General features: G+C 40.9%; 1 long non-coding RNA gene and 1 pseudogene across 2 annotated transcripts; one reads left to right on the top strand and one right to left on the bottom strand.

Annotated features, from left to right (window-relative positions):
• The first annotated feature begins 1,194 nt into the window (after positions 1 to 1,194).
• LOC308322847 (protein unc-93 homolog A-like) lies at positions 1,195 to 14,364 on the top strand (annotated as a pseudogene). Its single transcript has 9 exons — positions 1,195 to 1,284; positions 1,578 to 1,759; positions 2,696 to 2,742; positions 2,940 to 3,151; positions 3,244 to 3,377; positions 4,499 to 4,632; positions 4,755 to 4,971; positions 7,453 to 7,538; positions 14,273 to 14,364. The product of its transcript is annotated as a protein unc-93 homolog A-like (transcript).
• A 2,102-nt stretch (positions 14,365 to 16,466) lies between these two features.
• Positions 16,467 to 18,139, bottom strand: LOC308322639. Its single transcript, XR_013964736.1, has 3 exons — positions 18,020 to 18,139; positions 17,397 to 17,435; positions 16,467 to 16,666 (listed from the first exon to the last, which is right to left on the bottom strand). It is a non-coding gene; the product is annotated as an uncharacterized lncRNA (long non-coding RNA).
• Positions 18,140 to 25,479: the final 7,340 nt, after the last annotated feature.

Genomic DNA, 25,479 nt, shown 5'->3' with positions numbered 1-25,479 from the left:
TGTTACTACAGTGTTACACAAGAGCAACCCATAGACCACATAGAGAGGGGAAAAGCAATGAATCTATCTAGCCGCAATTTGCAACTCTAGATTTTTTTACAATTGGTTGAATCTAGAGTTGCAATAACCTCCATCGACTTCCTATGCATGGTTTTGGTTTTGCATTGGTTTGTGATCTCCTGGTCTTAAATTACGTTAAACTCACCAACATTGCAGCTGTAGTCCAAGCTTGAATTATCCTCTTTCAATCTGGTGTCGCTTGTTTATCATAAAAGTCCCCCGTAAAGATGTTATGAGCTACTTTCTGTCCAAAATATTCCAAGAGTGACAATATCGAGCCGCCATTTTGATTTTTGCAACGTGCCATAAAACAAGATGTGAGGGGGAGTGCTTGTTTAATAGCGTCCCTCCCTCCCTAGGGCGTCGGCCTCTTCTTTGGGTGTCTTACCTGCGCAGGTAAGATTCTATTAAACAAGCGCTCCCCCTCACATCTTGTTTTATGGCACGTTGCAAAAATCAAAATGGCGGCTCGATATTGTCACTCTTGGAATATTTTGGACAGAAAGTAGCTCATAACATCTTTACGGGGGACTTTTATGATAAACAAGCGACACCAGATTGAAAGAGGATAATTCAAGCTTGGACTACAGCTGCAATGTTGGTGAGTTTAACGTAATTTAAGACCAGGAGATCACAAACCAATGCAAAACCAAAACCATGCATAGGAAGTCGATGGAGGTTATTGCAACTCTAGATTCAACCAATTGTAAAAAAAATCTAGAGTTGCAAATTGCGGCTATGAATCTATCATGCCTCACTTATTTCATGTTCCAGTAATCCCAACATTTCAGGCCTTTTCAGTTTGTACAAACTTATCAATACCTAAGACAAAACTTTGTCAATGTAATCAACACATATTTGTCATTGTGCCTATGATATTGTGATAATGATAACATATGCTACATGTTTATTGTATGTGATTTATCATTTGGAACTTTAGAACTGGACAGAAGACTGTAGGAGAGACATTACAATTATGAACTTTGAACCCAAATTGAATTTGATTCACTCTGTGAATCTGATTTATAATATTATACAGTTTATTATTATTATTACTACTACTACTATTGCTATAGCCTAATTATTTTATCTCTGTTAAAGGTGAAGTTCCTTGGGGATTAACAAAAAGCAGAAATGTTCGACCGTAACTTAAAGAACGTGGTTGTGGTCTCCGTTGGCTTCCTGTCACTGTTTACGGCTTATGCTGGCCTGCAAAGTTTACAGGTAAGTTCACAAGTTGTCTCAGACAGATGGGAGGTTCATTCACACACAGCAGAGTGTTCGTCAGGTATACTGAGTACGAGTATACCTGACGAAGGCCCCCCGAGGCCCAAACATATTGTTTTCCGCTCTGTTGTTAATACATTATTTTGGGAGCTTTTAAAACGTGTGTGCGGATCTCCTCTCTCCTTTCTTAGTTACTTCTTTTGGATCCTGCACCCTTTGAAATGTGTGGATGTGCGTGCACCTCTTGACCATTACAGTTTCATCCATTACCTTGTATTTCTCCTGTGCAGAGCAGTCTGAATCCGGAGGAGGGGATGGGGGTGGCATCTCTGAGTGTCATCTATGCCTCCATGATCGTGGCCTCCATGTTCCTGCCCCCCATAATGATCAAGAACCTGGGCTGTAAGTGGACCGTCGTGGCCAGCATGGCCTGCTATGTCTCCTACTCCTTTGGAAACCTCTATCCTGGATGGTGAGACGCCAACCCGGAGGCATCCTTTGGTTAGACATAAGGTTGGTGAGGGGTGTGTTAAAACAACCAGATTAAGGTTGCTGAGGGGTGTGTTAAAACGACCAGATTAAGGTTGCTGAGGGGTGCGTTAAAACGACCAGATTAAGGTTGGTGAGGGGTGTGTTAAAATGACCAGATTAAGGTTGCTGAGGGGTGCGTTAAAACGACCAGATTAAGGTTGGTGAGGGGTGCGTTAAAACGACCAGATTAATGTTGGTGAGGGGTGTGTTAAAATGACCAGATTAAGGTTTGTGAGGGGTGTGTTAAAACGACCAGATTAAGGTTGTTGAGGGGTGTGTTAAAACGACTGGATTAAGGTTGGTGAGGGGTGTGTTAAAACGACCAGATTAAGGTTGGTGAGGGGTGTGTTAAAACGACCAGATTAAGGTTGGTGAGGGGTGCGTTAAAATGAACGGATTAAGGTTGGTGAGGGGTGTGTTAAAACAACCAGATTACGGTTTGTGAGGGGTGCGCCAAAAACATCATGCTTGGTTTTAAATTGTGAATTAATTTACTTGCTACTTAATCACAGGCAAACTTGTTATAGTTTTATGCCTTTGCCGACAGTAGCCTAGACCAGAGCCATTATGTTTCCGGTTGTCTGTCTGTCCGTCCGTCTGTTCCAACATTGTGAAAGAAATATCTAAGGAACGCCTTGAAGGAATTTCATGACATTTGGCACAATTGTCTACTTTAGACTCAAGGATGAACCGTTTAGAAATAGGTTGTCAAAGTCTAGGGTGCCAATAGCCGAGTGATTGAGGCATGTACATTATGATGTACAGTATACACCATAGGCTCTGGTACAATATTGACTGATTAAATGTATGTGGTCTTCCAGCCAACATCACAGACGAACAGTTGGAGCTCTGTGGAGCGGCTGTATGTGACCTCCAGCCAAACGTCACCACCATCAAACCAGCACAAGAACTGGTCGGTAATCGGTAACATCATGATCATTTTATGCTTCTTATTTTGTCTTTTATTTCGTATTCATCATTATTATTATTATTATTATTATTATTGTATTTATTTCATAATGCTGGATGTCATTCTATCTCTGAATAATCTTCTTTCCAATGATTAAAATAAAATAAAATAAAATAAAATCTCTCCCCTGGGGGTTGAAACTGTTGTGTAGGCGTCGGGGTGCTGGCCATGGCCATCGTGGCCGTGTTCCTGGACAACATTGACCAGAGCCAGGCCAGGGAGTTCCGTGGGAACCGGGAGCCGTTCTGCAGCACCTTCTTGGCCACATTCCAGCTGCTCGGAGACCGTCGGCTCCTCGTTCTCGTCCCTCTCACCATGTACGGCGGCTTTCAAATGAGTTTCTTCTCTAGCGAGTACACCAAGGTGATGAGGGGGCTTGGGTTTTCCTTGTGAAGAGGGAAAAACAGTTTTTCTGTTTTTTTTATGTATTTATTTATTTTTTGTTTCCATTACAGAGCTATGCCACTAGCACTGGGCATCCATTATGTTGGCTTTGTGATGATCTGCTATGCGGCGTGCAATTCACTGTCTTCCATTGTCTTTGGGAAGTTGGCTATACACACTGGCAGAGCTCCTCTCTTCTTCCTAGGTAACATCCAAGTCCATGACCAGGGTCATTACAATATACTTTTAACAGTGTAAAGAAGGCAATTGTTGAGTTTCAGCCCAAGTTCGTTTGCAAATGTGTCCACCAGAGGTTGCCAAAATGCAGTGTGACAGATACTGTAAATATAATTAAGGGAATGTATGAATGAATGTCTGTCTGTATAGGAAGCAATGTCGTTGCTCCTCGCTGGCTGCACCAATGGCTCTGAATTTCCACACATTCTATCATGTTATATCATGGAGGTCACTTTTTGTTCAATTTGTCTGGCATCCAGTGCCCAGCGCTTACAGGCCGGCAGTCTCCAAGGAGTTTTAACGAAGCCCTTTTTTCAATTTAACAACCGTTTATTAAATGTATTAGTGAATACATTATCTCCATTGACTTCTAATGCGAAGACTCCCATTCAAGTATTTTTTACTATTCACAAAACCTGGTAGGAGATTCATAATAAAGTTTATTGAAAAATAATTGTCGGTAAGCCCACTTTACGTTTTGCCGTGAACCGTAAAGCAGTGTTTCCCAAACCTTTTCATGTCAAGGACCCCCAAATTGACACTTAACTGACTGTGGTTAGTCCAGGACTCCTGGCAATGGACCCTACGCTGGTGACACATGTCGCTCACGTAACGCTTTCTCTCTCCTCTCTCGTCTGATGTGCAGTGCACATGCAGTGAGGCAACTCAGGCATGGCGCAAGACTCCTGTCCTCTCTCTTAAAAGTTTCCCCCATAAAACTGCCTCTGAGACCAGACCTGACATCAATAATATGATCTAATAAATCACATTACCCACACTGTACATCATTTGGTGTGCATATACCGTACACGAACGGTATAAGGACTAGTACTGGAAACATACAGTAAAAGACAAATGGAGCGTCTCTTTCACAATGAGTCTACACTAGCGGTGCTTTGCGTGGCTAACTAATCAAGGACACTAAATTATTTCATCTTCCTTGGAAGAGTAAAACCACAGACAGAGACAGGCAGAAAGATGTCGACGAGTATATGGAACCTAATTTCAAAGTTGTTTCACTCGAAGCCACAAAAGATAAGACTTTACGGTAATAAGGTTTCTCAATGCCGTACGTCTCTCCATTTGCAGCGGCGGCCATCAACTTCTCCTGCATCGTAGCCTTGCTGTACTGGAGGCCTCATCCCGACCAGCTGCCCGTCTTCTTCGTGTTCCCTGGGCTGTGGGGCATATGGCAGACGCTGTGTGGAATACACAGACCAACTGTGAGAATAGACTATAGTTTTAATTACAGATCCTGTATGTTTTTAGTTTCATTTGAGATATAAATATTGAATTATGAACCCTGGGGGTATCATGTTCTTTCTTTCCTTCCTTCTCCCTCCAGCCATCTATGGAGTGCTCTTCCCCCGAGACAAAGAGGCAGCGTTTGCCAACTTACGCGTGTGGCAATCCCTGGGCGCCGTCGTCGCCTTCGCCTACAGCACCTCCATTTGCCTGGAGACCAAGCTGTACATCCTTCTGGCTGTCCTGCTGCTCACCGTGGTCACGTACCCCTTCGTGGAATACGAGGAATACAAGAACCCTGTGATGTCCGTCGAAGCGTCTGCCTGCGAGAGTTCCGACCATGAGAATAGAAGGCCTATAGCTACATGGGTCCGTCTGACCAGTCTGAAGAGTCAGCCAAGCACATCACAGCTCTGAGCAATCTGTAGATTCTGCCTCTTGTTGCGATTGTTTTCGTCTCTCCATTGTGTCTTTCCTCGACTCTTCAATGTGTTTTTATGAACAATATCCCTTTTTAGCAGATGTGATCTCTTTTTTTAACGTTCTGTTTATTGAATTTTAGATTATTTTTTTTATTTTTTTTTACAAATTCAGAAATAAATTGACAGCGACGATAGGAGGATCTCTAAGCAACACCAGACGTCTTGTGTGTTTTCAAAATCAAGCACACGCACACACACACACACACACACACACACACACACGCACATACACACACTACTTTTTTATATATGTGATGTATGCCATGCTTTTGTTTTTGCTTAAATGTAAGTCGCTCTGGATCAAGAGCGTCCGCTAAATGCCTAAATTGTAAATTCTTTAACAGAAACAAAACTCAGAAGTATAGGCCTACATGTCTAAGAGGATAAACCCAATAAAGCCTATGGCATGTTTCCATTGGGGTCCAAGGGTACATACAAAGGGTATTTTCACTCGCTTCATGGGGTGGGAAATTTGTCTTTTTGGTTGATTTATTAAAAGTTTGCAGAAGTAGGCCTACATTTCAAGTACAACTCAATAGCCTACTATAGAGCACCGAAGTCCTGACGTAACTGACTCATCCCGACGATTCCCCTGGTTCGCGGAAGTAATTTCTCTATGGAGAATAACATGGGGTGATCTTAATATCGTCTACTATAAGCGTTGTGGTCCAAAAATAAACAAGCTGTCTCTGCGTTATTGTTAGGGAGGTGTCTCTGTATCGTTTGCAACAGTCAGTCACTCATATATGATACAGTCTGCTTCTAGCGAAAATCTAACTAATTCAGCAGCAGTAACATTAGCGTTTTCTCTCAGTCAGTTGATTCTTCATATCCATATGAGTGAAGCGGCCGGGGTGACATGTTTATTTTTCAAACACAGTTGTTATATGAGGCGATCTAAAATCGCCTCAATGGAGATTTCAATGCAACTAAACAAATTCATGAACCTGGGGACTGACGCCCTCTACTGAAAGTGACGTCAGACTTCGGTGCTCTATAACTGTTAACTGTGACTGAGTGGACGACACCATAAAGCATTACACTTGTTTACAATAGAGGGCCCACCATTTTCAATTCATGTTGCAATGTTGCAAAACATTTAGTAGAGACGTACGAACATACACATCTAAATAGTCAAAACAAAACAGGAAATCATCGTGGGGAAAAAGGGACAAGAAAACATACAGTGAGGGGGAAAGGGGATTCAGGTCTCGAGGCCTCCTATATGCTTGGGTTTAAATCTTATTAGCAGACCTGGTAGTTTAAATTCAAGTTCAAACGTTTTGGAACCAGCTGCCTGCACTTGTTCTATGTGGCTTATCTACAAGGCACACACCAAAGGGTCGGGTCGGGACAAACACGGTCTTTAAGGTGAACCACTGCATTGGTGTAGTTTACGTTAAAAAACGCTTTGTCCCGACCCGACCCTTTGGTGTGACTTGACTCTATAGTCTTACTCTTACCTCGTGTTCAATTTATTCAACGCGATGCAAAAATGTGTTTACAAACCAGCTGTCCTCCTGCAGTGTGTAGAACAGACCAGTGTCCAGCTGTTTGTTACTCGCGGATTTTCTAGTAGTCTCGGAAATGTCTCTTATCTCTGGACGTTAGCCTTAATACAGGAAGTACTACGTGGCCCCAATTTCTTTCCAACATGGCTCTGCTGTAATCGAGTGATGCAATGAAGGCGCAAATGAGTCCGTCCCTGCAACAGTATGAGATGGTGTGGGATGAGAGTGTGGGCATGATGGCAATGATTGATAATGGTGGAAGAAGGCTGTTTTTGTGATTTGGTTAACATAGAGGGCTGGAGGGAGATGGTGCGATATCCATCCAGGGCAACACCAACGCTGTGGACTGGGTGGAGACCAGGGGCTGACAATATGGAGCTGTCAATGTTCAAGGAGAAGTAGTTATGAGTGGACCGTGAGAGACTCTGCAGGACCAATGATGAGGATTTATTGCAGTAAAGAAAAGAAAAGAAAATCAGGATTTCACATAGGCTATACAACAGTGGTGAAGCCTCATCTCACTGACCTATACTTTATTAGGACTGTGTGCATTTGGCATTTTGTGTCCAGGTTCCAAAATGACATGATAATAATAATAATAATAATAATGAATTTTATTTATAATGCACTTTTCATTCACAGGGAATCTCAGAGTGCTACAAGGTTTAAAAACATACGATATCATAAAAGGTTAAAAACAGGTTTAACAAAAACAGTGCAAAACAGTTTAGCACAAAAAGGCCTTCCGGAACAGGAAGGTTTTCAGGCCTGTTTTAAAACATTCCACAGTCTGTGGCACTCTCAGGTCCATGGGGAGGCCATTCCACAAACGCGGCGCCGCCGAGCAAAAGGCCCGGTCCCCCATGGTGCGCAGCCTGGCGTCGGAACCAGGTAACCTATACAAAAAATGTTCAGTGATAGAGAGGGGGGATATAATTTAAGACGAGAACTCAACTTCAAAGTACACTATGTTAAATTAAAATCGAAGAGTATGTGCATCTCAGTTTGTGGAGTCCAATTGTGGAACGGATTAAGTAAGGAGGTGCAACTCAGCCCTAACATTAACCACTTTAAGAGGTCATACAAAAATATGACCTGTTAAAAGGTCATATTTAGGCGCTATCTAGACGAGGAGGGGCGGCGTTGAATATAAATTTTGAATTTTTATTTATTTAGTTAAAGTACTGGTTTTACCAGTAGTATCGACTTTATTTCTATTATGTCCGAGATTGTTTTTTTTATTTATTTATTTTGTTCTATTTTCATGTCTTCCTTTAAGCAACGATAAACCGAGTTGTTAAAAATGTATATATACTATTAAGTTATAAGGGTAAAAACCCAGGGGGGTAGGGGCCTAATAAGTTTTACACTTCACCCTACTCCTTTTCGGACATTGTTAAGAGTATTTTCTCTTTTGTTTCAGTGTTGTTTTTTAATGTATTTGACTAATGTTCGAAATAAACTCATTCATTCATTCATTCATTCATTCATTCATCGTGGAACATGGAGCAGGAGCTTGTTTGCAGATCTGAGGGTGCGGGTGGAGGATGTTTTTGGAGGGGTGATTAGTTCCTGTATGATTGCTGTCCGTGTGCTGAACTCTTGTTGTGTGCGGGGCCTGCAGGCAGGCATTGCAGTTTTATTTTGTTAGCTTTTCTTGCGATAATATCTGGCCTGACAAATGATTTTGTAAATAATTTCCAATAGCTTACTGACGGTCCAGGTGTATGAACAAATAGTTCATTATGTTTTCACTGTCAACTTTCCTCTTGAATCTTTTGGATGTAAAACCCCTCTCAGGCTGTGTTTCGCATGCCTTATGCCGTGGACCATGAAAGAACTCTCGTTCCAAAAGAAGCATGACTCTGTCTCCAGATGAAATCTTCTTTTCAAACAAGTGCCACATTCAAGGATGAGGCCTGCCTGCATGCACCTGTAACATTTTATTCCACATGTGGTATAACAATAGAATAGATACACAACCAGGTTGTCTATCTATTGTTATACCACACACAAGTAACTTTTAGATCAATATAGTTAAGCGCTTTGGGGCTTCTTGCCACGTTTTTTCTTTTTTTTGCATTCCTTCCTTTTTGTATCGTTTTATATTGTGCTAAATAAATCATAGACTCCATGGTGGTGTACACACAGTAGGCTACTTTACCCCTGCGGTACCAAAGCCTAGCAGAAATTATCTTATTGCCATCATTGTTGATGTTGCTGTATATGGTATACACAATTCACATGAACACACACCGGATATGTTAATAATTTATTACCGCATAAATAGGAACATTCATATTTATACAATTGATAGGTGTCTGTTTTCTTTGGGAATGGCTCAGCTCACACTTCGTACCCTGCATCCAAGACAAAATAACAATTGCTTATTACAATATCATTTGAATTGAGACCCTCCCCAACGAAATAAAGAAAATGAAAACACGAGAGCAACATGAACACATTATATTGTACACACATATATTTCTAGTTTGCATAAAAGCATATTAAAATAAGCATTGTGTTGAATGTTGGTGAAACTATAATCGAATGCATTTTTATAGCACTTTTCCAAGTGCTCAAATCGCTACACAATGGTCCATTCATTCATACATCGGGAGGTGAAGTGGTGAACAGTCGATGCCAGCGTCCTCACTTCCCACATTCATACATCAATGGTGGCAAGCTACCATGCGAGGCACTGACCGACTCATTGGAGGCAATGTGGGGTTCAGTGTCTTGCCCAAGGACACTTTGACATGTAGACAGCCAAGACAGGAGGAGCCGGGATTCAAATCGCAGACCCACGGATCATTGGACGACCTGCTCTACCTCCTGAGCCACAGCTGCCCCAGACTACTTTATAGGTAAACACTGGATTTGGGAGACTTCTGCTTACCTCGTTATCATTGACCAACTTCAGGACAAGTTGGAGATGTGGAAGTCTGGAAAGTTGTTTCTTTGTGCCGTTCAGAGATTTGTGATGTTCGATAAATTCTCCCAGACTCTTCTCAACCAAACAGAGGCAATTCGAGAGATTCTCCTCCTGGGAAGAAGACAGAATTACAGAATAAATATTATCAATATAACAATATGCAATAATGTTGTGTCTGTCAGGGTTAAAATAGGAGTCAGGAATGAAGCTTCATCAAGTACACACGATGCAACATGATGCTGCTGTGATAACACTGGATGTTTTATTAAAACATCTAGAAACAGCAGATTACTAGTAACAACAATACCAAACTATATATGTTAAGAACAGTTCATTACAGTTTGTGGAAAACATACCACGCATGGTTGTGCGTAGATAAACTCCCTCAATAGCTCCTGTTAAAAGAAAAGAAGAGAATTGGTCAAATCTTTTAGAAATTACACATTTTCTAATTTAGTTAAATCATAATGATTTTTTTCTATGCAAGATTTTGCAACACTGAATGTAGCTTACCGTGTGATTTTCTCTTATACTTTTTACATCATCTTTCATTACACATATCAGTCTAAGCTTTTCTTCAGGACGAAGCTTGTGATTACGATTACGGTGATTCAGCAGTGCCTGCTGTTTAGAAAGAGTTTGAAAAAAGCTCTTAGAAATGACACATTTGCCCAATTGGATAAATCATGATTAAAAAATGACACTGAAGATTCTGCAACACTGAACATAACTTACGTGGTTATTTTGGACTGTTTTTACTTGACTTTCCTTCTGGTGTCTCATGGGATTAAATGTATGGTTATGTGGTGCTGTGTAGACCATCATGAATGTCATAGAGAGGATCCAAAGAGTCTTCATGGCTGAGGTACAGCTCAGTTGTCAAGTTGAGATGGAAAGCTTACTAACATACACTCAAACACTGGTTGCTTATATACTGCACACTACCAAATTATCACACTCTCACACACACATCCTGATGAAGACTGAGATTACAGATTCATGTCATGATCTTTCTAAGAAGCCTACAAAGGAGGAATAGATCATACAGTACTATGGGACAACTGCTTGAGTAGAGATACCCACATTCATCATAATATTGATTAGCATGAAGTGAAGCTCTTGGAAACGGCAGGAAATTGGTGGTGAAGATAAAATGTGGTCAGTTTTGTGTCACGGCTTATAACTTGAGGGAAATGTGTGACTGACAAATATATTTATATGACAGGTTTACCATTGCGTAACACAAACGAAGAAGAGGATGCACATTCTGATGAGAATGAGATGACGTCGTATGATGATAAGATCACGCCTCACACAGGTGTGATTTTTCACTCAGAGAGGGCTGAATGCCTCTGGACCAAATACACCAGATTCAAGAGCGTTTTTCCGCTCTGATTTTATTATGTTGAACTCTAAATCTTAGTGACCCCCCCCCCCCCTCTCTCAATACATTATTGTATCCATCGATCCGTCCATCCATCCATCTAAGGACCATTGAGCAGATGATCATTGAATGGAAAATGGTGAGTCACTTGCTGCTAACGTAGTTAGAAATGTTGTCAAATGCCTCTCTGATCCCCTCCGGGGGTGTTTTGGGGGATCTTCCAAACCATCTTATCTTCAATGCTTCTTTCACACGGAAATAGTTACATGACATGATAAAAGCGTCTTTTTTGAGCGTCCTCCTATACAGCTTTAATGTTTGTGTTGTCTGAACAAACGTAAAAAATGCCATTGACAATGAACGGAGAATTTACGTCATGTGTCTGAGAAAATCGGCATATGTATGTCGGTGGGAACCCTTGGCCAATAAGGGACCACCATGATGTCCGATGATGTACGATGATTAGAGCGATTTTTTGAAATGAAGACTAAGGGCTGTATTTTGCGTGTCTTTTAAGTACCAGGTCTTATTCCCTAACTGATTTTTTTCTTATCCTCGTTTTTCATCATTTTGGACCATGGGCTATAGCCCATATCGTACGGCATACTATAGCACGCCGTTTTTCACCATTTTTGAGGATTTGGAAAAAAAAGATGGTTTATAGCCCATCGTTTTTTGATTTTTTTTTAATCCTCGTTTTTCATCATTTTGTACCATGGGCTATAGCCCATATCGTACGGCATACTATAGCACGCCGTTTTTTATCATATTTGAGGATTTGAAAAAAATGAAAAAAACGATCGTTTTTTTAATTTTAGATTTTTTTTAATCCTCGTTTTTCATTATTTTGTATGTAGGACTAGTAGCATGCCGCAGTTTGTGCTATTGCCATAGAGAATGCATTAGGCGTCTAAGTTAAATAACTCAGAAACTATAAAACATTTCAAAGTAAAACTTTCCAGCATGTGTCTCCACAGTAAGCTGAATAATAAAAATTGTGAATGGAGTTTCTAGGTGAAAGTGATTTTTGACGTGCCAATTGAGCCCCATTGTAAATTTGAAAGCACTATATTTCTAAAACTATGAAACATTTCAAAGATTCCTTTTCAGGCAAACATGTCCACCGTAAGATGAACCTAAGTAGGCTAGAATGAGGTTGGTAGGTCTAACCAATAGAGACAGCTTGAATCTTTTTTGTAACCGCCCCTTGGAAAAAGTCCTGAAAACGTCAAGACTAATATCCCACGTAGCCCAGCGCAGTGGTATGTTACAGTAGTATCGCAACGCGAGGCCGAGGCTAGAGCGGTTACGTTGTGAGTCCTCTTCATGGCATGCAGACTGGGATGTTATCCCCATAGGTTATTTATTTGCCTTGCTCATCTTCAAATATACTATTTAATTTTTCACTAAAGACGGAGTGCCTTGGATTCTTTTCTTTTCAAGTCTGCAATTCACATTTTGACAAGCAGTACTACTTGGAGGAAGGATACCTTTTTGTCTATATGGTTTTACCTGCATCACCAAAGAGCACCCATCTAAGAGCCACTAACAGATCCCTGCAGCGCTTCCATTCCTCTATTTCTAAATTATCCCCATAGGTTGTTGCTGGAGACAAGGCATCCAATCAGCAATCAGAAGTAGTAGTATGGTTGCCAGTATAGTCAACTTCTTCGTGTCAGAAATAAGCTAACCAGCCTCCCAAAACCAGCCAAGCAACTGTGAGGTGATGAACAACTAACAAGCGAAGTGTGGCGGGAATTGTGCGGACTAGGCAACCCAAAATGTCGAATAGGTGTCGTTCTCTCGCAATTTACGGTGTTGCAAGTTTCAGATGTACCGTATTCATAGACCTGCTATAAAAAAGTTATAAAGCTATAAAAAAGGTAAAAAAGTTAACCTTTGCATAAAGGTCATTACACACTGGCGAATTAGCGACGCGATTTATTCGTGCGAATAATTCACATTTTTTAAAAACCAGTTGAAGTCAATGCAAGCTTCCACATCAGTGGCGAATGTGCGAAAATGTGACAGTTTTCGCTCTTTATTTGTTCGCTCTGGTGTCGTATTTTGCAGAGATTCACAGGCGAACTGCATGCAACATGCAATATTTCGTATTTTCAGATCGCTTATTCGCATCGCGTCGCTAATTCGCCAGTGTGTAATGACCTTTAGACTGCATGGTTGCCAGTCTACCATTAGACTAAACTCAAAATGCTATTTGCACCAAAGTTACAGGTGTAGGACATTGATAACTACACTAACACATTCAATTGATTTAGTTGAATCTACTTTTAGTTGAATTTGAAGTCTTTTTAAAAACAGTTTAAATATACATTTTTTAAGTGTTTTAAGTTCCATGTAGGCCTAATCCTGGACTAAGACACGCAACTCATTATAGAATGACAGTTTACTTTTAAAGTGAAATTACGTATTGAATTTAATCATGTAATTATTGATTGACATTTATCTTATTAAAAATACAATCATACCATCATCCGAATGTGTTGCATTCTCTGTTATGGAAGTGTAATTTAATTGTGACCAGATTTGTTCCAGATTTCATATAGCTTCAAATTGACATATTGGTTGTTCAGTTTGACCCACCAGTTTTGGAGATATGGCTTATAGAGTAATGTCTTACAGAAAACAGCGAGTTGAGAAAACAGGCTCAACTCATTTTGGATAAAAACTAAATAATATTTTTCTCTCCTCTGGAATCTGCATGTTGGCAGCCACTCAGTCAAATCTGTTCACATTTGATTATGTATTTAATAATAATAATAATAATTGGTATCAGAAACTTCATTATTTATTAAATGAATAAAAAGAGGAAGTAGATTAAAACAAAAGTATACAAACTTTACATTCCAAGTCCCAAATGATTTGCATAAAACAAGTAATCAATGTTCTAAAATGTTGAGATGTTGTAGAATATCATGAGAAATAGATGCATGATAACTTTTACTGCACTGATTAAAGACTGTAACATATCATAATTATGCATGTTTCAATACATCATCCAGTAACTGATACATTGTGATAATGATGATTTCACACCAGTGGTATACCCAAACCTTTTTTAGCTCGAGAGCCAAAAGATACATCTGATGTCTCCCCGGCCCCAAACTATAAAGCAGAACTATCACAACATTCACCACTTCTTCAAATGGGTGTTCTCTCTTTGATTTTGTATTGATTTATGGAGAAAAAAAAAAGATTAAAGGAAGAAAAGTTTGATTTATATTTGAAAAAAATCCCTTGAATATTTTTGTAAGAATCAATGTGTCCACGACCCACATATATAAGGACACATGGTTCCTAAACAGCTCGTTCACACATCCAGTAGACAGACCCAGACGAAGAACAGGCCCAGTCGTGCCAGCCCCCGCCGCTGTTAGTGAGGGCGCAGTCTTGACCCCCCCCGTAGTCGTTTGGCTGACCGGACAGCCAGAACCTGCAGACGATGGTGGACAAAGTATATACATTCAAGTGAATAAATACTAAAGTATGTATATAGTAGTAAGTATTCCAAAAAAATCTGAATTAAAAATAAAATAGCAGATCTACAAGCTCTCAACAGGTTGCAAACGAAGTTGGAACAACGCAGGGTTCAGGAGGGAAGACCACACTAAAATAGCAGACCTATACAAGCTCTCAACAGGTTGCAAATTAAGTTGGAACAATGCAGGTTCAGGAAGGAAGACCACACCAAAAACAAATCTCCTCCCGCCACGCCACAGCACACCAAACGTGCATTTTCCTTTCATACCAGGCTGTAGAATATCAAAGAACAATAGAAGAGTGAAAGTATAGTCTTACGTTGGTGTGGTCAGTGGTGTTCCATCCACCCACTTCCACACGCCTTCTGTCTCTCTGTCAGTCAGACCAAGCCACACCCTCCGGGATGACGCCACTCTCACAAGTAAGGCCTGCACATAAAAGGCTTCTGGTTACTGTACAAGTACAACACACACACACACACACACACACACACACACACACACACACACACACACACACACACACACACACACACACACACACACACACACACAGGTTACCTGTTCTTCTTGGCTTTTAATGATGATCAGGTCTGATTGCCTGTCGATACAGTCTTGTCTGCTCTGGTCCCAGGTTTTGGTCTCAGTAGAGATGTAATAACACACACCGGCATCGCCATCAAATGTCATTCCATATGATTCTAACACAAACAAATAATAATAATAATAAGGGTAATATAATAATAAGAATAATAATAATAAAGTTAAGCACTTTTTTTCTCCATGATGAACAACATGACATAACAATAAATAAAAACAGTGAAATCTCACTGACCACACAGCCTCCTCTTCAGGTCAAGTATGGAGTTACATGTGGTCTGCAACTGGTTGAAACTGGTCTGCAACTGGTCTTTCTCTGTAGTCAGGTTGTTATGGCTGGTCTGCAACTGGTCAAAACTGGTCTGCAACTGGTCTTTCTCTTTAGTCAGGTTGTTATGGCTGGTCTGCAACTGGTCAAAATTGGTCTGCAACTGGTCTTCCTCTGTAGTCAGGTTGTTATGGCTGGTCTGCAACTGGTCAAAACTGGTCTGCAACTGGTCTTTCTCTGTAGTCAGGTTGTTATGGCTGGTCTGCAACTGGTCAAAACTGGTCTGCAACTGGTCTTTCTCTGTAGTCAGGTTGTTATGGCTGGTCTGCAACTGGTCAAAACTGGTCTGCAACTGGTCTTTCTCTGTAGTCAGGTTGTTATGGCTGGTCTGCAACTGGTCGAAACTGGTCTGCAACTGGTCTTTCTCTGTAGTCAGGTTGTTATGGCTGGTCTGCAACTGGTAAAAACTGGTCTGCAACTGACCAAAACTGGTCTGCAACTGGTCGAAACTGGTCTGCAACTGGTCTTTCTCTGTTGTCAGGTTGTTATGGCTGGCCTGCAACTGGTCAAAACTATTCAGCAACTGTTCTGTCTGGTCAAAACTGGTCTGCAACTGACCAAAACTGGTCTGCAACTGGTCGAAACTGGTCTGCAACTGGTCTTTCTCTGTAGTCAGGTTGTTATGGCTGGTCTGCAACTGGTCAAAACTGGTCTGCAACTGGTCTTTCTCTGTAGTCAGGTTGTTATGGCTGGTCTGCAACTGGTCAAAACTGGTCTGCAACTGACCAAAACTGGTCTGCAACTGGTCGAAACTGGTCTGCAACTGGTCTTTCTTTGTTGTCAGGTTGTTATGGCTGGCCTGCAACTGGTGAAAACTAGTCAGCAACTGTTCTGTCTGGTCAAAACTGGTCTGCAACTGACCAAAACTGGTCTGCAACTGGTCGAAACTGGTCTGCAACTGGTCTTTCTCTGTAGTCAGGTTGTTATGGCTGGTCTGCAACTGGTCAAAACTGGTCTGCAACTGGTCTTTCTCTGTAGTCAGGTTGTTATGGCTGGTCTGCAACTGGTCAAAACTAGTCTGCAACTGTTCTGTCTGGTCAAAACTGGTCTGCAACTGACCAAAACTGGTCTGCAACTGGTCGAAACTGGTCTGCAACTGGTCTTTCTCTGTAGTCAGGTTGTTATGGCTGGTCTGCAACTGGTCAAAACTGGTCAGCAACTGGTCAAAACTTGTCTGCAACTGGTCTTTCTCTGTAGTCAGGTTGGTGTGGCTGGCGTGCAACTGGTCAAAACTGGTCTGCAACTGGTCAGTCAACATCTTCAATTCAGAATCTGTAAGAAGGGGGGTGCATACTTAGTTTAGACTAGTCGTTAGACATGGGTTAAGGTTAGGTTTAGGTGTGGGAGGTTAGGTTTAGGGCGAGGGTTTGCGATAGGTTGTAGGACTAATGACTGGTCTAACCAATGACTAGTCTAAACTAAGTACTGCACCCGTAAGAAGGAGAATCGGTCATATAACGCATGCAGCACTGGGGTTATCTATCTATCTATCTATCTATCTATCTATCTATCTATCTATCTATCTATCTATCTATCTATCTATCTATCTATCTATCTATCTATCTATCTGAAATCTTAATTGTGTTTTACAGATTGGATGGATTGATATAGGAAGGAATACTGAAGGAAGGAATATGAAGGAATACTTATTCCTTCATTAATCCTATTAAATTAAATAAACAAGTGTTGTGAAACAAAGTTGGATTTTCTCTATACACTTTCGCTGATCCACCCGAAATAAGCTAACAATGCATTCTGACACATTTTACCGTAAAACGTAAGACTTGACGGACAAAATAGGTTCCTGTAACAATCACAATACCTATAGCTACTATATTCTGTCCAAAATGGTTAATTTTCAGGATTCAAATTTAAAAGTATCAATGCTTTTTGTGACACTGCAGTATGATCTCATGGGGCATATGATCTTATGAAACCCCACAAAAAGTTAGAATCAACTAGAATTCAACAACAACAAAACAACATCCAGTATCTCTCTTACCTGAACATCCTCCACTTACTTCCAGCTCCGTCTTACTTTCTGAAAGACATTATCATGTTAAATAATATGAAAACAAATAATGTATATATGGGGCATTTATATAGCGCCTTTATCCAAGGCGCTTTACAGAGATGCATTACATTCACACACCGATGACAGAGGAAACCATGCAAGGCCCCAACCTGCACATCGGAGCAATTAGGGGTTCAGAGTCTTGCTTAAGGTCACTTCTCCGGCCACTCTACCGCTGAACCACCGCCATCCCGATATGCACACAGTATGGGCCATATCCATACTTTCATGTAACTGGTCACATTTAAAGGAAATGAGGCCGCTTTTTTTCCTTTGATTTGTGTCTTTACCCAGACAGGATCTGTAAAGATTCAATGTATCCCCCGAGCAAGCAGGCAGGCCTGATTAGCTCAATGGCGGAAGAAAAAAAAAAACAGCACTTGCCACAGGAAACCAGGTTCAAATCCAGGGTAGAATAGAAAAAGTTGCATGGTACAAAACATAACAGCATTTTAGCTTTCTTGCTGTAGCCTAAGATGAAGTAGCCTATAGGCAGTGAAAAGTGGTTAAATCACGCTCTGTACAAGCATCAGCATCTCAATCATACGTACCTGTGTTTTCGTTTTCCGTTCTGTTGCGCTTGTGATGGCCGAAACTCAGCTCCAACTCCGTCCCTTGGCCCTCGTGATGTTCGAAGCTCAGCTGGAACTGGACGTCAGCTGGCATGGCCTCAGCCTCACGCAGACAGAAGAGGAAAAGCAGCAACACTCTGCAAGCCTCCATCCTGGAACTCTATGTGACTATTGATACAGGACAGCTGTCTTATATAGAGGGAATGGGCGTGACATTATCATCATCCCTGGAAGCCCATACAGCCCATACATCCAAACAGAAAGCCCTATCTTGTGTGCGTGTGTGTGTGTGTGTGTGTGTGTGTGTGTGTGTGTGTGTGTGTGTGTGTGTGTGTGTGTGTGTGTGTGTGTGTGCGTGTGCGTGTGCGTGCGTGCGTGCGTGCGTGCATGAGTGCGTGCGTGCGTGCGTGAGTGAGTGGGTGAGGCGATTTGCTGTCAATGCTGTCAGTTTATTCTATTGGCTGATCGCCACAAGTTGACTGAAACTTCTTCACGCACACATGCAAATGAATAGATGTTGCAACTATTCATGTATTATCACCCCTGACACACATTAGCTGAGAGTCACACGCATAGAAATATGAATTCATTGTTACCTGTTGATTGTTTAGCCTACCTTGCTAGACCAGTTCATTGTGTTATAGGGCATAGCGGTGGCAGCCATTTTGTGGTGTAAAAAAGGTCATTCAGATTAAGATGGCAAAAAAAAAGAAATAAATGCTTAAATGTATGTTTAACTGAATCTAATGTATCATGGTCATGATTCACCCGGATCCTGGATGGTTTGAATACTTGTGTATGAATGTTGCAATATTAGCCTCCATGAAAGAACCAATTTCCTTCTTAATTGAGAGTGCCATAACTTAAGGACTCGGTATCCAGTCTCTGGTTTCCTAATATTCCTATGATAGGATCTATGCACAATACTTAGGCCTATACTATAACATTTGGAATGTACATTTGCATGATAAGTTAATAATAAATTGTCAGAGGATCACAGGGATCTCACATTGACCTTGGGGGGCAGAAGATCACAAATATACAGTGGGGCCAGTCCATGTACAGTAGGGCTTTAAAAGTAGTTAAAAGGATTTTAAAATCTATTCTAGCCTTGATGGGCTAAGACCGGGGTTATGTGTGCTCGACGGTTGGTGTTGGTGAGAATTCTGGCTGCTGTGTTCTGTACAAGTTGAAGTTTGGATAATGAGGAGCTGCTTAGAGTGGTATAGAGTCCGTTGCAATAGTCAAGGCGGGATGAAACAAATGGGTGCATATTTTTTTCTAGGTCAGTGGGAGTGAGAATAGATTTTATTTTAGAAATGTTGCGTAAGTGAAAAAAGCATGCCTCATGGGTAACTTTTTTGACATGGGGCTCAAGGGTCATCCTACTGTCAAAAAGGTACACCCAGGTTTTTGGCTGTTGATTTGACATTTGCTGCCAGTGGGCCAATAGTCCAGTAATAATGTCACTTGACCTGCTCTAACTAATTGCAAAAAAACCAAACTCAACTGATTTTGTATCCTAAATGTGTCCTGAATGAGAGGAAAAAAGTTGCCTGTAATTGCATGGGGGGAAATTAGTTTTAATTCAAAATGGCCGCCAACTACACTATTATTACATAATGCTATTACATATCTTGAAAGCCGAACACAGTATGAAGTCGACATTTGACAGGTGTGTTGCTGAGGACCCATGGAAATGCAGTATCAAATTTGAACTTGTTTGGATGAGCGGTTCTTCAGAAAACTGCAATTACAGTAAGTGGCCCATTCAAAACAAGCATATTATGTCCAACGGACACCGGTTTCATTCAGATTGAATGTAACAACAAAGGTTTACTGTCTGAGGCAAAGATCAGGTATGTGACAAAGGTATAAATATATCCTACTACTGTTAATTTTTGCCTTGATATTGATCCACTTTAGGATTGGTTAAATTATGCGCGCGCACACACACATTATGACAATAATGACACTACAAAATGTCATTTTCATCCTCGTCGTCATTGTGCATCTGAATTGAGTTAGTGCAGCTGGACCCTCTGCAGTGTCCACATGCCGGAGTGCACTCGATATTGTTCTTTTTGCACGTGCATCTCAGGGTGCTGCAGTCAGACTGGCAGTTGCACTTGATGACCCGCAGAAGCTTTTCTGGAGCAGGTGGTAGGGTTGTCTGAATTGGCACAAACCCTTCATCACATTTCTGCCATCCCCACTCTGTAGGATTTGGTCCTTCTGTAGATCCCTGTGCATGTTCACTGTGTGCAAGCTTATGCTGCATGAGGTCAATTAGATAATTTATGGTGATCTGCTCATCATCATTTTCTTCAATATACTTAACAACCTCATAGAATGCTGCTATCCTCTCATCAACTTGAGGCCGGCCAGCCTTCACCCTCTTGGACTCTTGTGTGTTTATGTCATGCGCTAATGGTATCTGTTTATTAGTGCGGAAATTCACATTGCAAGTCTGGTGGTAGACTGCATCTGCTGCGTGTAGGTCATGCACATGCAGAGTCCGTGCCTTCACAGTCTCTGACCTGCAATCGTCACCTCGTTCGTGACAGATTTTCAAAAGTGTATCCTTGGTTTCAATTGTCTTGACTTCGAGAACACCATATTTCTTTTTCTTGTTTACAAGCTGAACTGGTGTACCACAAAAGAGGCAATGAGTTTTGTAAGAGAACCCCGTTGAACTCGATCTTAGTGTATGACTTTCACTGCTTGTACTTGATTCTGACTCTTAGGGTTAGGACTGGCTAACCCTTTTTTAGGTGAATGTATTTTAAGCGACATCCTTTGTGTACCTTCTCACCAGGTACAGTATAGATATTGTCTCCCCTTGTTTTACTGGCCTGGTTTATAGAATAACTTCCCTTCTCTCCAAGTGTTGATATTGATGGCCCTCCTCCATCCACACTTTTCTTGCAAATTACACACTTTTCAATTACCTCCATTTGTGCAAATGTTAAAATAGATAGAAGTGGGGTGTGTGGGGGGATGACTCAGAATGCAGACAAAATGGGGACCGTACCCAAGTTCCCTCAGCCCTATGTTCCCTCATTCCAAAACAGACAGGGGGGGGGGAGGCTGTAAGGCAACCCTGCAGCAACAGAACACATTACAGATACCAAGTTACAGCAATGACACAACTACATGGGACTGATGGGGTCTAGTCTATCTACTTTGTTATAGCAAATGCTCCACAACAACACAGTGAAACAGTGAACAGTGAAACATTCCTTTAAATCTCATCATGTACTTAATTATCTGTTTTGAATCTCAGGTATGTTTCCGTTGCAATTGTCTCATCAACCTAGAGTACACAACTTAATGAACTGACACCAACTATTTAAGCTACGATGACAAACAAAACTAGTTTAGCCTGTAGAACTTCCTGTCTCCTCATGTCCCCAAGTAACACTGTCCTCTGAAAGGCCATCTACAATAACCTAATATGAAGTATAATGCACACCCATTCACCTTTGCAGCTAAGGGTCCTTTTCTCGGACTGCAACTGTACTTACTGTATAAGACCCATTTATTGAAATCCCAAACATGGAATATACTTGGACCATGCATTATGCCACATATAATGCCTTTCTCAGGACGGCCACCTGCCAGTATACAGTGGATAACTTCCCAGTCTTGCTGGGTAAGTTAGTTGGGTAACTATATATCTAACTACTTTAACCCTGACATCCTGATTTTGGGCATGTCATTATAGGCTAAGAAGAAAGGACAATTGCTGATCTACAAGGTAACAACATGACGTAATGTGTTGTGGCTTTTCCCCAAAAATAAGTTTTGATAAGTGACTTATTTTAAAATGTGTAGCGCAGTGGAATAGAGTAGACAATATATGACACGTCAAGAGTATTAGTACTGTAGGCTATACATTTGTGTTCTGGTAATATCATTGATCACTTGTTTTGCATGTCCGTGGCAAAAATAAAACATTAATGCAAATGTCGATCACATGCACAAGCTGGCATAGTGATGCAGATAGCTGCTGTACTATCATGGTTATTGGTGGTGAAGGCAATACTAATAATGTTAGTCTGGATATATCAAATCCTGTGTTGAGGATCACACAAGAATAGCATGCACTTTATGAACAAAATAACACCGAAACCAGACAATTAATTAAAAGGTTTCATAATTACAGTCTGCTTGAGGTGTAATGCAGCTTTAAACAAAATGGCAGACAGTGGCACTGGTACATATCTGAACTCATCTTCTCCTCCTACAGTGCGTGTCAACCACATTAATCCCCATAGCCGACACTGGCATGGCCCTTAATCTCAGCTTCAACAATGTTTTTCATACCAATTGTTGCATAGAAGCAGCATGGTTTTGTTACGCGTACACACCCATGGTACTGTGCCAAGAGAACTCACGAATCAAGATAAACACACGCACACAATACAAAAATGTCCATTGCAGAAATGGATTCTACAGGAAAACATACACAATACAAGGATCAACTGAGAAAAGTTTGGTAAACCCTTTTATCAAATTGTTATAGGGTTTAGCATAGTGGAATCTATCAGAAAGGGCCGTTTTTGGAGGGTCATACTTTACAGGCCATTTTCAAAACTTTCCCCTCAGACAATTCCAGGCAACTTTTTGTATGTTATTCAGGACATATTATGTAAGATACAAAATCAGCTGAGTTTGTTTTTTTTGCAATTAGTTGGAGGTTGACCCCTTTTTTACAAGGGACTGTCAAATGGTGTGTGAACTAGCCTCTGGGCCAAGGATGAGGATTTCCGTTTTGTCTGCGTTGAGCTGTAGAAAGTTTTGTGCCATCCAGTTGTTGATAGCGGACAGGCAGTCGTGCATAATTGAGATTTTACCGAGGTCGTCTGGCTTGAATGAGAGATTCAATTAGGCTAACATCTTTAGGACTCGATATTATCAGGACAAAATATCAATTACACATTATTGCATTCATGTCTTGTTTACATGCCGAGTTCAACTTTGTCATTTGAGTGAAATGTAGCCTGAAATTGCAGGATTACTAAAAAGATCCAGCGTCACCCTCTATCTATTTTGCGCCTAGAGGTGTGATCATCCCCTAAATTGCTATTTTGGTCACACACATTTGGGAAAGTGATAGTCAGACAATTGCTCCAAACCGAGTCCCAAGCGAGTAGCAAGTCATTTGGTCCAAGTCTCAAGTTTTTCTGTTGTGGGCAAGTCAATGTCAAGTCAAGTCGGGTCGAGTCAAAAGGTTGTCCAGTCCAGTCCAGTCACAAGGTTATGTCAAGTCAAGTCGAGTCAAGTCACAATGTTGTCAAGTCAAGTCGGGTCGAGTCACAATTGGGTTGTCGAGTCGAGTCAAGTCGAGTCACAAGGTAGTCAAGTCGAGTCAAGTCACAAGGTTGTCAAGTCAAGTCACAGATTATATCTCAGGTGTATATCTTGGAGGAAGCTTATTTTCCTAAAGTCAATGTCAAAAATACCATGCAGACTAGTCTGCAACTCTGCATGCATTAAACCAGCATCAAGCTTAAAAGCTATACATTTATCCGTTACATGTTTGATCATTTCGGCCTAGGTAGATGGGAAAGGCTACATTCCATTAAAGAAATGGCATGTTTGACACAAAAATGTTTATTTTGAACATTTTGCAACAACATTTAAATTGTAGGGTATCATTATTATCATTTTTACATTTGAGGTAGCTATACCTTTACAAAGGCAAAATGATCAGTGCAAACAAGGTGCTTAATCTGCTTTGTAAACTAAACAGCAGTGCTTACAAACATAACTTAAAATAAATAACCATCCATTCACTATCAAGGACCACCAATGGAAACGTTTGACGCCCGACGGACGCGACGGACAGCTTCACGGACGCGCTCTCGGGCGCGGAGGTGGAGCTTCTTTTCCATCCACCAGCTGTCTAAAAAACCCACGAAGAAGAAAACTTCAGCTACTTCTGACCTTCTGACGCGTCCAGTGTGCCCACGGGGACACTGGTTCCCAGCTCCACTATGTCACGCAGTGACACTAAAATAAAGTTTCAGTACATTGATTCCTTTGTCAAGTGAAATGACACTAAGACAGTTTTCTCTGACTTGTGATCTGTTAAATCTGTAATCTCATTTTTGTAATTCTGACAATCCAAGTCAAACACAGATATTATTGCACAATAAAAAAGAAATGGATCTATACTATCCATAGATTACTTTTCATTAATGGAATAATCAAGATAATATATTTATGTTATATATATTTCACTCTTTCAAGTGTCATGCAAAAATAGTGAAGGTACGCAATCTACAAGTTCACAACACATCAAGTGGGGTGTGTAGAATAGATTGTAGCTTTGGCTCTTCATTTGTTTGTTTCTTTCATGTTTTATTATGAATGTATTATTTTATTGAAATATCAAGTTTTTAAATAATCGATTATGTCGGCCTTGAAGAAGCACGTTGTTGGAGCCAGTTTTATGTTTTCTTTATCTGTTGAGAATGTTATAATTTGGATTATTAGAAGCCTCCACCTCAAATTTAACCTCGCCTCACCAGGCTTTCCACCGCCTCGGAGGAAAGCCTGGTCTCTGTTTCAAAAGTCTGTATGATCCGCGCTGGGGCCGGATGATGTGGTTACGTCATGTTGTAGTATTGTTTTGTAGTCGCCAGACAGGATGAACAGGCGGCGACAACTTCCTTTTCCCTCTCAATAAAAGCTCTCGCTTACGAGAGCTTTTATTGCTTTTAATCAAACAGGAAGCCACAAACAGCTTCCTGTTTGTTGTAGGCAAACCATTGCCTACAACATGACGTAAGCATATCATCCGTCTCCAGCCAGGATCATATACCGAAATGAAATGGTGCCCAGGCTACCTCAAATTAGATTCCCTGGTATGTCATGTTAATTTAGTGAGCTCCTTTGCACTTCCTGTATAATTTCTCCCCTTCAAAGTAAAAGCTCCCCTGCAGTGATTTGTAACTTTTATTTTTGAAAGGTTCACTGGGAGCCAGGAAGGGCCGTAGCTTGTTAAAGGTCACTTGACAGGCATTTAGAGAACAATAGAAAATGTTTGGTGAGGCCGGGAAGGCATACAGTTTTTGACCGCACTTGCTTACTTATTTCATATACTTATTATTTCATGTTTTGTTTGTAGATATTTGGAGTTAATAAATATTCTTCAGTTGAGCCACACTTCTTCTCTGAACCTTTTTTCTGTTGGATGGAGTACGAGTCAAAACACCCCAGGGCCCTCACCATGTGGAGTTAGAGGTTTGGATATCGAATGCCTCTACACACGTATTGCTGTGCTTGATTTGTAATAATAATGAACAGTAAGCCACAATGCATTAAAAGTGACATTTATTTAACATGAAGCTTTTCTTTTACAATAAAACAATATCATAACATTAAAACCCCAAGGTCGCAGCTCTACGGCACACAGAATAAAATATATG

The sequence above is a fragment of the Protomyctophum bolini genome (assembly GCF_963924005.1).
Source record: "Protomyctophum bolini genome assembly, chromosome: 10".
Lineage (NCBI taxonomy): Eukaryota > Metazoa > Chordata > Actinopteri > Myctophiformes > Myctophidae > Protomyctophum > Protomyctophum bolini.
The sequence above is the reverse complement of the archived record's forward strand: the minus strand, read 5'-3'. Positions and strand labels throughout refer to the sequence as shown.